Source organism: Bos grunniens, chromosome 10, assembly GCF_055505025.1.
Source record: "Bos grunniens cultivar Pamir isolate PY7600 chromosome 10, Bosgru_T2T1.0, whole genome shotgun sequence".
NCBI lineage: Eukaryota > Metazoa > Chordata > Mammalia > Artiodactyla > Bovidae > Bos > Bos grunniens.
Genome location: NC_141174.1, coordinates 85661685 through 85677377, shown reverse-complemented (window position 1 = coordinate 85677377; position 15693 = coordinate 85661685). Strand labels below are relative to the sequence as shown.

Sequence of the window (15693 nt, the reverse complement as noted above, 5' to 3'; positions counted from 1 at the left end):
AGAGGTGGGGATACTGAAGACATTAAGCGTGGCTAACAAACTGATTGCTTAGATCTAGGTTTGTTAGGATTGAGCCTACGTTGGTTCCAGAGGGTCAGAGCCTCACCTAGAGAAGTTATCCAAAATGTTGACCATCACATCTGGAAAGAGGGTGCCACTTCCAAAAGTCTAGGATTTCCAGTTGATAGGCTTAAGTCTAAGTTCCCCAAACCAATCCCCATGACAAGGGGCTTAGAATCACCTGGGTTTGGAAGTCAGACCCCCACTGGAGCTGGGGTTGAGGTCAGCTGTGCTCCACAGCATGGTTCCAACATGAGGAGAAGAAATGAGTCTTCCCGCTTGCATGCAGGGTGACAACGACAGTGTCTTCTACCAGGTTCCTTCCTACTTGAACTCTCTTTGCTTCTAGGTTTCTACCCATGCACCCAGCATGGCAAAGGATAACTCCCATTTTTACTGATCCCTTGCATAGCTCTTTTAGGGTGATCTGAGGGCTGCTACCACGATTGAGGATTTTACCATCAGCTTCTAATCTTATGAGAAGGTCCCTCTGAATCTGCAGACAAGCTGAAGGGAAATCTAGGTATGGGGACTGTCGGTTTATGGTGTCAGCCTGGGCTAAGCAGGGAGAGCATCGCTGAGGACAAAAACATCTGTGTATCCGAAGATATCCCCTCTGCCTGCCACGAAGACAGTGCTGAAGACATGCGTGTTAATCATTTTTTTTTTTCAAAATAAAAGGGTAATAAGTGGCTTGTTTTTAAAAACCTCAGAAAGCTATGTTCAAAATACTCTTTCCCATCTAACACCTTGAATTCCCAACTCCCACAGTGAAGTGCAGTCATCCACTTTTTCTGTGTATTCTCCCAGTCATGTTCTATACATATCCCCAAAGGTATAAACAGTATGCCTCTGTAAATACATAAAACAAAATCCTTCATCCTATATGTACAACATAGAAATTATAGTCTAAACACATCTTTGTTGAATAAGAGAATGCCCAAAATCAAAAAGGGAGCTCTGACTGTGAGAATCTCAAAAGGGATGGCGTTGACTTTTACCTACACCATGCACAATGATCAGGCAGAAAATAGAGCCCCCATCAGTTATGTTCAACAGAGTTGTTTCTTTCAATGTTGGAGTATAGTTGATTTGCAGATTTGTATTACTTTCAGGTGTACAGCAAAGTTACTCCATTATATGTATATCTATTCTTTTCCAGATTCTTTCCCCATGAATGTTACTACAGTGTATTGGGCAGAGTTCCCAGTGTTCTACAGTAGGTGCTTGTTGATTATCTATTTTGTGTATGTAGTGTGCATATGTTAATCCCAACCTCCTAATTTATTCCTCCTCTTCCATCTTTCCCCTTTGGTAGCCACACATCTGTTATCTAAGTTCATGCGTCTGTTTCTGTTTTGTAAATAAGTTCACTTGTATCCTTTTTTAGATTCCACATGTGGTATCATGCTATTTGTCTTTCTCTGATTTACTTCTCTTAATAGGATAATCTCTAGGTTCATCTATGTTGCTACAAATGGCATTATTTCATCCTTTTTACAGCTAAGTAATATTCCACTGTGCATATGCCCCGCATCTCCTTTATTCATCTGTCAGTAGACATTTAGGTTATTTCCATATGAATAGTGCTGCTCTGAAAATTTGGGTGCATGTACCTTCTTGAATTATAGCTTTTCCCCAACTATACATCCAGGAGTGGGATTGCAGCATCATATGGTAGTTCTGTTTTTAGTTGTTTAAGGAACCTCCATACTGTTTCCACAGTGGCTGAACCAATTTACAGAGTTACACAGTAGGTTCTTGTTGATTATCTATTGTATATGTACTTTGTCGTGCGCATAACCTCATAATTTATCTGTCCCCCCCTCCCACCTTTCCCTTTTGGTAACCATAAGTTTGTTTTCAAAGTCTAACAGAGAGATTGTGGTGTAGGGAATTGATCAAAAAGAGTTGGCGGTCCCCAAAGGCAGAAAGTGGTCACTGGGAATGTACACAGATAACTGTGAAAGAGATGTGTGGGGGGAATAAAGAAAGAGATTGGGTTGTTAGCACCTGGAAACTTGGAGAAGAAACTCTGCAGAGCTGGGACCTCAGTCTCAAAGGATGGGGTGCTAGTTGACTGGTCTAATGTGTCTGAGGGGGTCATGCTGTGGCTGGTTCTGAGAAAGACAAAATGAGACGAGAAGAAATCAATGGTGGCTGCTGGTTTAAAATGAATGGCAACCAGGAATAGGAGAGATCCAGCCCCTCTGCCCTCGTCTTACCTCCCACTGTCCTCCCAGCAACGAGAGGAAGCCCATCAAGGAGCAAAGGTGAGCTGCGGTTTGCAGAGTTCCTTCTGCTGCATGCTAAAGTAAGGAAGAGACGGCTGGATTTGGAGCTGAGAGACAAGAGTGTAATGACCAGGGTACCTTGTTCGTGTTCATTTGGAGGCTTTGTACAAATTAGAGAAAAGGACTTGCTCTGGGTGGAATTGGTCCTGTGTCTGGGTGCATCAGAGAAGGCAATGGCACCCCACTCCAGCACTCTTGCCTGGAAAATCCCATGGACTGAGGAGCCTGGTAGGCTGCAGTCCATGGGGTCACACAGAGTCAGACACGACTGATGCGACTTAGCAGCAGCAGCAGCAGCAGGGTGCATGGTTTGGTGAGCAGAATTAGAATGAAGTGACTCTAAGAAGATGCAAGGCCTAAAAACATGGGCTGGATTTTGGCCCCCGTTGTCCTCTGGGCCAGGTACACCTGTATAGGACACAACCTGTGCGGCCATGTCCAGCGGCCCCACCCCCATCCCATTATACACACAGGGCATCGTGTTACTCACAGACATCACACGCTTGAACACAGGTGCAGGCGCAGATGAGGACACATTTTTCACAAACACAGTCACACGTGTGGCTACAGAAGTACATGTGGAGACAATTTGCTCTCACCACAGAAGATGCTGTCGGTGCTGTTTTCTTCATATTCCCCACCCTCCTCGGGGCCCAGGGGTTTTGGATGGCTTATCAAGAGGCCTCTGTGGTCCCTGATGTGTCTTATAGCTCACTGGGTACCTGTCCCTTCTCAACATAGGAACCAGGGTCTCAATTATTACAAGAGTGCTTCTATAGATAAAGTCACAGAAAATACAACCATTTTCACAGCAAACCTAGGACAGGAAGCTGCTTCTGAGGGCCTGTGTGTTGGGAGTGGACCAAGCCGAGGGAGCTGGGAGTCTTAAGCTAGTAGGAATTAGACAAGGTTGAGAGGCTATTCCAGAATTCACAGCAGAGTTTTCAAGTGCATGGAATCCTAGAAATGATCGAGCGATAATGATGATAATAATAGCAGTCCTAGATGAGGTTTCCTGGAACCAGACTCTGAGGCAGGTTGTAGAGCCTGGAAGGTTATTCATGGGAGACACACAAAGAAAGAGATGGGGAGACCAATAGGGCAGCAGGGAAAGCTGACAGCAAGGCAGCTGCTGGGCCGGAGGCCCCAGTCGATCATCCAGGAGGCTCTCCAGTGGAGGTAAGAAGGCTGGGCCTTGTATCCACACATCAGCCAGTCACTGGCCGTGGGCCCCCTTCGGAGGTGGTGTAACCTTGGGAGGGCAGTTTGCTGTGGTCTAAGGCAGGTTCTAATGAGGGATGAGCTATGTGCTTCTGGTCAGCTGGAGGACTGGTACACTGGCTCTGAAGAGGGGATCTGGGCAGAGCTCCATGGCGTCCATCACCATAGGGATGAGATGACAATAGTCAGCCTGTTGATCACCTACACCAAGTCTCTAAACCTCCCTGCGTCTTTCCATCCCAGTAAGGAGCACTGACATCCAACCTCACTGTTCAGGACAGAATCATAGGAGTTGTCCTTGATCTTCCGCTTCCCTCCTCACAGCCTCCCCATCGGCAGAAGGATTTATTGGCTACACTCCCAACACACATCCTGAATCTACTGCATTCCCTCCTCTCCCATCACAACGTTTTAAGCTGTCACATCTTCCCTGGTCAACTGTCGTCACTTCCCAACAGACCTTTCTGTTCCCACCCCGGTAGCCCTGCCATCCATTCTCCACATCACAGCCAGAATGATCTCAAAATACCACTCTCCTAAGTAAAGCTCTTCAATTGCTTCTTATTGAACTTAAGTTTAAACTCTTTTCTGTGGGATGCAAAAGGCCACACAGTTGGTCCCTGTCTCCTTCCCAACCTCTGTTTTTCCCTCTGATGTATTACTGTGAATACAACCTCCATACTCCAGCTGCACTGGCTTTCTCTTAGTTCCCTGAACATGTCAAACTTGTTCTTTCCCCAGAGCCTTTGCAATAGCTGTAGCATCTACCTGGAATGATCTTCCCCAGAACCTGCCATGGCATGGTCTTATCATTCAAGCCTCAGGTCAAATGTCACCTCCTCATTAGGCCTCCCCTGGCCGCTGTAGTGAAGTTCTTACTGGAGACATCAGACCAGCTGAGTTTGAAGGGCAAGGCCCTCTTCTTACAGCCTGAGGGCTATCTGTACCCATCAAAGCTCCCTTTGTACCACACGACCTGGCGACCTGGCAGTGGGGTGTCTCCTTTGAAGGAACATTCTCACATGGTCTGTCTTCAGGATCCCATAGCTGTGTGGGTGCAACCCAGCTAAACTGAGTGTTGAGTAGGAGGCACTCAGGTAGGTATGTGACTTAGCCCCACTCTTCCAAGAGAGGCAGCTAGCAAGTGGAAAAGAGAAACTCCTTCACCGCTGAATGTTTAATTGCACCGGAAGCTGCCCAGTTCTTTGGTCCAATGCTGAAGGGAAATTTGGTTACTTGGTTTACAGGCAGGAACAGAGATGAGGTTGGAAACATTCTTAACATGTGTGTTTTCTTCTGTCATTAAAGGAAACAAAACAAGCTCTTGCAACGTCTGAAGGAAACCATCATCTAATTTATAAGTAGTTATTGGGTTCTGACTGTGCTTGAGACGTCAGGCTTGGGTGAGGCCCTGGACCCGATATGGTCCCTTTTGTTGTGGAGTTTATCTCGGAGTGGGGACGGGGCAACACTCACTGGGATGCCATGCTCCATCCCAACTGGGATGGGCTTCTCAAATGTGCAGGGCTCCTCTCAAGTAGACAGCAGGTTGGAGACCTGAAGCCAAGAGGCTGGGAAGGCAGTGAAGCTAAAGTCCAGGGAGGGGAGCTGGTGGGCTCCATGGGGCAAAGACCACGAGAAAAGACTTCCCCTAAGAGGTAGACTTGGAACCAGCTCCAGAAGGACCTTGGGCTCTACACATAATTTGCTGAAATAATGGGCCACTGAATCCAGCTTCCCAGCACAATTCTGCTTCTCTGTCTCCTCTCCTCTCCTCATCATTTCTCTCCCCAGCTGGGGAGCACTCAGGAATAACTTGCTGTGCCCCGGAGGCCACCCTACCTGGCTAGCATGTTACAGTCTCCAGCAACCATACTCCAAGGGTGTTGGAAGCACGTTGGCACCTTGGAACCTCTTCTTAGAAAAAGCAAACGCTTGGGGTTTGAACCCCCTCATGGATTCTTTTGGAAGGGGGCAGAAACCACCGCCCAGAGGGATGAAGGGATGAAGTGGAAAAACATGGGCTGGCTTCAAAGCAGAGCAGAGGGAGGCTGGGAACAGCTCTGTTTTGTGAACAAAGTCAGGCTAAAAGCACAGAGAAAGAGAGAGAGTGAAGGAGCTTGAGAGCAAGGCGGGGAGGGAGTCAGCTCTTGGTAATTTGAAGTTAATTTTGAATTGCCTTGAACATCACCATGCAGCATCCAGTTCTGCCTTTGATGGTCGAAAGAAACCAGCTGCTTTTATTCCTCTTCAGGACTTGTTTTGCCCCCAGCAGTGAAGCAAATTAGGCAAAGCAGCAGTAGAAGTTGCAGTTGGTGTAATTTCAGAGGAAAAGGTCAGGCTAATTGTTGGTTAGGAGCTAAGAGGGATGAGGCATGTTTCTCCTGCTTGCTCTGTCCTGCTCCCTATAACGTCTCACTGGCATCTTCAAAGACAGGCACCCACAGAGGCCTTCATGACTCACTGAGGCCCCTTGTCCTAACACTGGTATGCTTGCACTCTGCTAGGCATCTGGGGGGCCAGGAGGTGGGTGGCATGTGGTCTGCTGGCCCGATCAGGGTCTCCAGGAGCAGCAGAGCTTAGTGCCTGCACCAAACTGCCCTGTAATACTGCTCTCAGTTCACAATGTCAGAAGTGTGGAACCAGGGAATGGAGCCTGGTTTTCTCCTGTTGCCTCAAGTCTCATCAGCTCAGCAGTAAAAATTAATATCACGGAGGCTCCCTTGAAGGATGCACAATGCACGCTTGTCTCTGGCAGTCGAAAATGTACTTCTGTACCACATTTAAGCAGCCGTCTGGGAAGCTCACCTGTGCTGTTTGGGGCCCTTGTAGAGCTGTTTCCTATGAGCCGCAGGCTGGCGGGTTGCCAGCTGCCTGTGAGAAGGACTGGGGAGGGGCTTGACCCTGTGATGGATAGAAGATGGAAAAACTGTCATCGCAAAACAGCAAGTGGTTTCTCTCTTGACAGAGGTGCAGACGCGAATCTTTAGGGCCGACTTTTCCTTTGTGCTGATGAAATGAGCAGAACAGAACTTTGGGTCCATAAAGTGCTTTTTCTCCTGCTCTTTGGGGGGAAACCTGAGAAGGACCCTGAACATAGGTGTTGTCGATGGGATTGTGGGAGATGAACTTGTTGCCTAGGCCTGTGCCAGAGCTAGGGCTCTCCTTTTTCCTCTCTCCTCTTTCCTCCTTCCTTTCCTTGCTGTCCCCCCTCCTCACCCCTCCCCCTGGGCCACACACCGTAGTCCAGCAGTTTGACCACTGGATGCTGCTGACCCAGAAAGCAATTGTGTCCCCTTGGCTGCTTCCTGAGTAACGATTAGGGTGTAAAGGGTGGGTGTTCTTCAGATCCCTTTGGGAAATTCAGGATCCCGTCCCTGACCATTCCTGGGCACGGTGTGTCTTTCTTTCCCAGCAGCAGCCCCAGGGCAGCCAAAGGGGGACCTGGGGGATTCAAACTTAATGCCTGTTCGGCCACCTGGCTTCTCTTGTTGGGTTGCCCTGATCTTAGAGCATTAGCAAAGTGACCTCCTACCCTGGGCCGTGGGGGCCAAAGTGAGACCCATGACGGGTCTCTGTATGCTTTATGAAAATGCTCTTGTCAGTCTTGCCTCTGAACCTTCTGCACTAAAGGTATGAGTGTGAGCAGGAGATTATTGGGAAAGGGTGATGGTCTCCACGGATAGCATTGGAGTATGGCTAGCAACCCAACCCCTGGGAAGGGAATGTTTAGATTTGTACTCAGAGGTATGGGGGAGGGAGGGACTAATGAGATTAGCCTTTCAGAGCGGCCCTGAAGCTTCCCTCCCAAGAGAATGTCCTCATGCAGCCCTCCCACCCGGCACGCATTCTGCCTTCCCCGACCAGCCAGCTCTGACCATGATTTGGCCCCCACTTCCCTCAGGCTCACTGAAGAGTCTACAGGTACAGCAGGCAAGACTGCCACCCCTCCCCTGCAATACACGTCTGCCCCTCTGACATCTTCTCTCCCCCCATTCTCATGGCTGCTGCACAGTCATTCCATGGGGCAGGCGACTGTCACCCAGCTGGGGTGCACACAAACAGAGCAGGCTGCACGGGCTGTCCTCAGTTCCCCCCAAATCGAGGACTAGACTAGACTCACTCACTCACTCCAGCTGAACTGTGAATGCTATGGCTTACCACCCACTGAGGGGCTGGTGGAGGCACCATCAACCTGTATCCCCGATAGATGTGGGCTTCACTTAGGGCACCTCAACAATTGCAAAGAAGACCTTCTTTCTAGGGCCTCCGTATGCACCATGGGGTTGTGCTTCGTATGTGGAAATCAGACATTAATTAGTCTCACCGCTGGCCTGTCCTGCGGGAGTCACCACAGGAGACTAATGTCTAAGTAAACAGCACCAGTAGATCACTCACCCCTAGATGACTGCAGCGACCTGGGGTAGCTTCCTGGACAGACAACCGACTCATCACTGTGTGTACCCTGTGGCTAGTTATCCCTGTAATGGGGGTCCTCTACGTAGAAAAGGTGGCACAAAATTTGCCCCCGATTTCAGCAGACCTCACCTCGCCCTGGAAGCATGCATGTCAGCCTCAGCTCACCAGTGTGGCCTGTTCTAGATCACAGCATTGCCCTGCACTGTTTCCTGGCAGGCCCAGGTGGAGCCTATGCAGCCCCTAAGACATCCTGCACTACTTGGGTCATTGCTTTGAATCAAGGAGAAAGGTCAGTACAGAAACATCAGGGAGACATCTATAGCTTTCCCTGATTTCTTATGGCTCTGCTCATATGACCAGTCTGGGGCCCTGGAGGGGCAGCGCGGGATTGCAGTTAATACTGTAGGTTTCTCTCATCTCACTGCTTGAAGTTCTGCTGGTAGTGGCCTTAATTAAATGCTGTATGAGACTCACTGAACACATTTGGTCCTATTCTGTCAGTCAAATTAATCAGAGTAGCTGGCAGAGTGGTGTACTCCAGGGGAAATTTTCCAGAAACTGAGACTTCAAACAAGGGGTGCCGATTGTTGGGAGACAATTCTCCATGGACTTTAGCATTTCTGCATGTTTGGTGAGCACAGGTCCCATCTGCCTTTATTCCAGACCATTTTTCCAAGAATGCCTTATAGCAGGGGTCCCCAACCTCTGAGATCTAATGCCTGATGATCTAAGCTGGAGCTGATGCAGTAATAACAGAAATAAAGAGCCTGATAAATGTAAAGTGCTTGAATCATCCCCAAACCACCCCCAACCCCCGCCGGTCTGTGGAAGAATTGACTTCCATGAAACTGGTCCCTGGTGCCAAAAAAGTTGGGGACTGCTGCTATAGCAGTCTTGGAGGACAATGTTCCCTTCAGGAGCAGATAGCAGACAGCCTCACTGTTCCTTATAAAAGATTCTCCTTCCTTAAGATGGGGGTTTCTCTCTCGTAACGCAACCCACTGTGGGTGGGTGCAGGCATCCTCTGGTCCCTTTCATGTTGCCTTATGGGATTTGGGGCTTGGAGAAAACCGAGGCAAGAGAATGCTGCCATTTTGACTCTAGCTATTTCTGTGAGGAATGACGTCCTCTGTCTCTGACCCAGGAGCCTCTGCTTCTCTGCCAACTGCCATGAGAGGAGGGCGAGCTGACCCATTAGCTTGTAAGCATGGACAGTCTTGGGGACCTCCCAGTTCTCAACCGCCATGTCTGGCCTGGACCACTTTTGAGCATCATGGGAGGATGAAAGTTGGAGAGGTTGCTGCTCTAGTCCGTGGCAGCTGTGCTGCCTGCTGTGTGTGTGCGTCACTTCCAGCACTCTCCTTTGTCCAGCCCACAGAGGCAACTCTCCATCCAGACCAGGAAAGCTGCCTGGAGAAGTCTGGGAGGGGCTTCTGCAGCCAAACCACGTGGGTCCCTACCATGATGCTCCACACAGCACAGCCTCTGTTTCCCATCTGCCAAGCAGGGATGATGGCAGCACCTGCTTCAGAGGGATTTGGTGGGGATGCACCAGGCAGGCTCAGCCCCAGGAAGCCCTAATGAAGGTACCACTCATTTCTGCTGTTACTGTTGCTCTCACAGATAACATTTATTGCCTCGACCTCCACTCATTCTTTGTAAAGCTTGCCTCTCTCTCTTAACAGCCTGTCTGCAATCCGAGTTTCTTGTTTCTACACCAAAATTGGCCAATTTACATGGCGCCCCTCACCACAGTCACTGAATGTGCCTCTAATCTAATTAGACTAATTTCAATTTCCTGGATTTAATTACTTTTAATTTAATTAATGTAGAATGCAGTACACAGGGTGATTAATTAGGAAACTCTACCGAGGGACTGGGAAGGTGTACCGCAGCATGCAAGTGTTTAAATATTATTGTGCTCATGTCCACCCGTTGCGGCTTCACACCAGAGGCTGCCGCGGCCCTGGGAGGGTTGGAGCTGAGACAGCCCAGGGAAGGGGGCGAGCGGAGCTGGGATTCTAATGGAAGTCAGTTGGCACCAGTGAGTGCCCTGTCATTTCATGGCTTTCAGCGACAACTAGTGACTTTTACAAAATCTATTTATCTTTGGCTACACTGGGTTTTCGTGGCTGTATGCAGGCTTCCTCTAGTTTTGGGAGCGGTGGCTTCTCTCGTTGTGGCGCATGGGCGCTGGAGCGCAGGCTCAGTAGGTGGGGCCCCCAGCCTCAGCTGCCCGGCAGCATGAGGAATCTTCCCAGACCAGGGATCGAACCTGTGTCCCCTGCATTGGCAGGTGGATTCTTGACCACTGGACCACCAGGGAAGTCCCAAACTGGTGACTCTTAGGGGAAGCAAAGGAAAGACAGCTGATTCCAGTGAACTAAGTTTGAACTGAGGTAGGAATCCTGTGGGGTGAGGACGGACTTTGTTCCTTCAGAGAATACAGTTCACTGTTTTTCACGCACTTAATAAATAAGCAAATCATAGGCTCCCACTGAGCTCTCACACACTGCAAATTTTTTCTGCACTCATGTATTGAATATCTGGAATAATATTAATGTTAACAAACGCATATGTAGTGCTACATGCCAGGAACTCTTTTAAGTGCTTTTATATTGATTAGCTCATCATGGTCCTGGGAATTAAGTACCAAGCATGTGTGCATGCTCAGTCGCTGAGTTGTGTCAGACTCTGCGACCCCACCAGGCTCCTCTGTCCGTGGAATTTTCCAGGAAAGGATACTGGAGTTGGTTGCCACTTTCTCCTCCAAGGGATCTTCCCCAGATCAAACCCGAATCTCCTGCATGAGCAGGTGGGTTCTTCACATGGCAGGGCCCTGAGATATACCAAATATGGACTCAGAACCAGGCAAGGCAAAGTGAGTTGTCAAAGGAAACCCAGAAGAATGCCTCATAAAAGTTGATTCAAACTACCGTGAAATGCAACCCTCTCTCTGAGGCTACCAGTGTGTTTATCCAGCCATACTCTTTTCCTCCTAAATACTTTACTTGTTTCACTACGTTCCATCTCTATGTGGAAATTTACTTCTACAGAGCTGAGGGGCCAGGGCCTTGTCACGGACCACTGGCTTAGTGGCTAGGATTTAGCATACTAACTGCTGTTGCCTGACCTCAATCTCTGGCCTGGAATTGAAGTCCTGACTTCAAGCTGCTGCAGACCGAGGCCACCCGAGATCAGTGAGACTCTGTTGCTCTCATAGCTGGGCCCCAGATTCTGTGGTTCAGGAGGGCATGGGCTGTGTGCCAGCTGTGTAACCGAGGTGGTGGGGCAATGCCACCAAGAGGCGGCACCTGGGCCATCTTTGGAACTACATCAGCATGCCGATGCTTGTGTGTAGGTAAATAAACACGCCACCCCACCTCATCTGCACACACGCCTGTTCTGAGCCCTTCAGAGGTCATAGAAAGGTCAGGAAGAAATGTGAACCAGGGCAGCCAGAGACTAGGTCTCTCTTGAACTTGGAGGGCTTGTTTAAGACTGAGCCAAAGCCCCTCTTAGAACCCTCCTCCCTTGATTTAACAAAGGTGGGGAGAGTCCCGTCTTGCGGTTTTGAGGGGGGATTCCATTTCTATTAAGATCGCTGCTCGCCCCATAAGATTAACTCGCAGTCACCTCCGTGAAAGCTGATCTGAGTGGAAAATCAAGTTAGAAAATTCCGCCTTCCCTTTCGCTCACACCTCAGCAGATTAAGGGAAGGCCTGATGCTGAGTTATGGGGATTTATGGGAATGTGCAGTTGCTGGCTGTTAAGCGCTCACTCTTCGGGATGTTGGCACCCTCGCTTCCTATAAATCGTTGCTGGTATTTCTTAGCCTTTCCTTGCCAGCAACGCGGAGGCCTGCAACACCTTTTCCGTGCAGTAGCCTGTGAAAATATTGAAGTCGGGCCCAGAAAAACACCAGCCTAGAAAGGGGAAACTTTGATGTTTGCTAGTTATTTTCAGACAACCCTTGCCAAATCTTAATTTTTCTAGTTTACAAGTAAGGGATTCTGACCATCTGTCTGCTGTCAACCGATGTTTGTTTGGAAGAAGATTTTATTTTTTTTTCCTCCCAATGTAGTACTCCTGTTCTTACAAGTAGTTTATTGGACTTCATAAATGTCAGCTTTTTGCAGGCATTTTGTAAGCAGCTTATGAGTTAGTGTTTAATCAAAATTGAGCAGTCAGTGTCTGCAATCAATCGGAAGTGAAAGTAACAATGAGATTGAAGCTTAAAATCCACCAAGACCCTGACTGATGCCTCTCAGACTATCTCTGGGATATCTAGGCTTGCATCTGAAGGTGTGGGGTGAGTAGGGTGATTGATGGAGGAAACACACACATTTTGGGTACCTATCATGTGTTATTTTTTGATTGTGTCAGTTACTGGTTGCCAAAATAAGACAAACCATCCCAAACTCAGCCTTAAAACAAAAATTTTTCAGCTCCTTGACTTAACGAGTCAGCTGGGAGCTCCTTCTAGCCTTGGCTGAACTCTCTAAAGGTCCAGGAATGGGTCCCTGTTGGTTGATCTTGACCCCATCTGGGACAACTGGGGCGACTCTGGCAATAACTGGCCTGTGTTTCTTATCCTCTACCAGGTTGGCTCACGCATATTCTCGTGGTGGTAGCAGAGTGCAGAATCATGCAAACTCCATCATTCAGGTGCTTTCCCAAACTTCTGCTTGCTTTCCATTGCAAACACCCCATTAGCCAAAGCAAGTGACATGGCCTAACTCCATCAAAGAGGGGAATAGACTCCACCTCTTTATGGTGAAGGAATTATAAACTCAGAAGCATAGACCATGGACACAGGGACAGGTAAAGAATTAGAGCCCATAAAGGTAATCAGCCTACCACAGTGATGCTGGGAATCCCACGAGGAGGTAATTGTGATAACGCCAACATCCAGATGCAGAAAGAGAAATTCAGAGATGAAGTCATTTGCCTAAGGTGTCTCTGCAGTTAGCAGTTAAGTTGGAAGTCTTTATTGGCTTAGCTTCTGATTTACTTTTGGCTCCCTGACTCTTTTTTTCCTGGGAATAGGTAAAGTAAGCACAGTGGGAGATTCTTAGAAATTATTGATCCACCTCCTCATTTTGCAGATGGCATAATTGAAACCCTGTTTGGGGAGTGGTCTCAAGGCTTCACAGCAGAGCAGCGAGACATGAGAAGGCTGGGGCTCTCAGGAGGTGCTCTTTCAGTAACACCCATGCCCCTCCAGTCCCTTGTGGGACCTTATTCTGCAGGAAGCCTGCTGAGAATTCCAGGCCCTCTCCACTAGCCATGAAAACAGTACCTCCCCAGCAGGCTCTGCAGCATGGCTTTGTCATGGATGGCAGCCTCAAGAGAATACTACTACTCTTTAAGGGATTCCCAGGTGCTGAAACCTTTGCTAGGTTTGCTAGAGAGGAATGTTAAATGCTGAAGGCCTTTCATGACATCATTACTAAATTCCTTCCTTGGTCGGTGGTGTGGACTGAATTGTATCCCTCCGAATGTGTATGTTAAAACTCTAACCCCTAGTTGACGCCATCTGGAGACAGGGTCTTTAGGAGGTAATTTAAGGTTACATGAGGTTAGGGTGGGGCCCTAATCCAATAGGACTGTGGCCCCATAGAAAGATAAAGCTCTCTCCCTTCCCATATACACACCGAGGAAAGGCCATATAACATACAGGGAGAAGGCAGTCATCTGTAAACCTGACCACAACAGCACCTCCAGAAGATACCATTTTGTTGTCTGAAAAATTTTGTCTATGGTATTTTGCTATGGCAGCCTGACCTGCTTATTCAGTTGGGGAATCAGATCATTAGATGGTTGTTCATGCATTTGCTTAGGTGTTTAACCAACATTTACTGAGCATATACTATGGGTAAACTTTCCATATTCCACTGGGTAGGAGCCTGGGACTCCTCCTGGAGGGGTGTTCTGAAGGCAGGGACAGCCTTTCATGCTGCCCACATTGGTTCCCCGTCCATTATGTAGGCAGCCAGCCTTTCATGTGTAGGGTTTCCTCCCAAGGTAACAGGATGAAGGGCCCGGAGGAGGAGGCAGAATCGCCTGGCTGATTGTCCCAGCAGCTCTCCACCTGGCTCCCAGAGGGGTCAGGGGCTGTTGAGGGGTGTTTGCTGTACCACTTGTAACTCCCCTGCAAAGTGTCCCAAGAAGTCACATGGACAGTGACATCCTAAAGACTTCAGAATCCTGAAATCCAATGTCTGGTTAAATGATCCTAACATCTTAGCTCTATTTTCCCTTGTTCTTCTATTCCCACAGGAGCATCATGAAAATGTTCTCCAGCATCTGGAAGGGCATTTTTGGCCAAGATCTGTGAGCACGGATTGGCTGGACCAGGTGGGAAGGGTAGCAACTGGAATGGATACAGGAAAAGGAGAGGTTGTTCTGTTTCTCCTCTGCTACCTACTTCCTGCCTCTAACAGACCAGCTTCATGTTATGAGGGTTGGTAAAAACCATCAGGAAGAGGTACATCCCTGGTGGTCAGTGATTAAGAATCTGCCTGCCAATGGCAGAGCATGTGGGCTCGATCCCTGGTCTGGGAAGATTCCATATGCCCCGGGGCAACTCAGTCCATGCACCGCAACTGCTGAGCCTACCTGCTGTAAGTACTGAAGCCCCTGTGTCCAGTCTGTGCTCCGCAACAAGAGATGGTACGGCGATGAGAAGCCTGTGCACAGCAACTAGAGAGCGGACCCTGCTCACAGCAATGGAGAGGCAACACAGCAATAAATCAATCAACAAAAACTATGTTTAGAAAACCCTCAGGAGGAAAGCGAAGGTCATGAGAGACACTGAGGTACTCCTAAGAATTGATTTCCTGGCTTCTCCCCTCCCCTCTTCCCTCTTGCTGACCCCCCTTAGCTCCCCTGAGTTGCCCTCCATCCCCTTGTCTTCTCCATCCTGACTTCTTTAGGCAGCATCGTGCCGAGGAAAGAGCCAGCCTGCCCTCAGTTAAACTCCACTCAATGTCTGTTTATCCTTGACGGTCAGTAAACACCCCTGAATCTCAGTTTCCTGCTCTGTAACAGGAAAGACCTGGATTTTTCTGAGGTTGCTATAAAAACCACACAGTCATACCCAAGAGAATGTCATACTCACGGACATTCAATTAATATCCTTTCATCATCCTCCTGCTCCCTACTCCTGTTGACCTGAACCTTCATGGTACTTTCCTTTCCCTTCAATAATTTAACGTTAATGGTTTATTAAACAGAGGCTTCCTAATGGGCTGTTATTGACCTGGCCAAGAACAGACCTTCCCCTGTGGGGTTTTCAGGCCCCCGAAAGAAGAGCAGCTGATGGGGAAGGCGGGGGAGGCTGACGGTGATGGCATCCTCTTTCCAGGAGAGAGAGTTGGATCCTTCAGGCCTGGGAAAACTCCTGAAATATCAGTTTTTGCTAAATAAGGCTCATATTTCCTTTCCTATATGGTTTATGTGGAAATTGAAACAAATTACATGAAACTTTCAGCTCCTCACCCCTTCCTGCTCTGCACCTAAGACTCAGGCCAGCTTCCAATTTGGGGGAGGGGGTAAGTTACTCACCTGGTCTATTTGTAGTACCCAGGTGTTTCCCCAGAATTGGTTGTATTGCTTGAAGCATCACCATTATAAATTCATTCCTTTGGATCCTTATGGGCAATCTCACCTCCGAGAAGTCTTGTGCTAAAAAGGC

At 48.5% G+C, this 15693-nt stretch overlaps 1 long non-coding RNA gene across 5 annotated transcripts in view; it reads left to right on the top strand.

Moving 5' to 3' along the window:
* The window catches only part of LOC147365252 (uncharacterized), a 147666-nt gene that overhangs the window by 113601 nt on the left and 18372 nt on the right, over window positions 1–15693 (top strand). For all 5 annotated transcript variants that reach the window (XR_015135311.1, XR_015135310.1, XR_015135309.1 and 2 more), the window contains exon 3: window positions 14277–14815. This is a non-coding gene — a long non-coding RNA (uncharacterized LOC147365252). The remainder of the gene's footprint in view (window positions 1–14276; window positions 14816–15693) is intronic.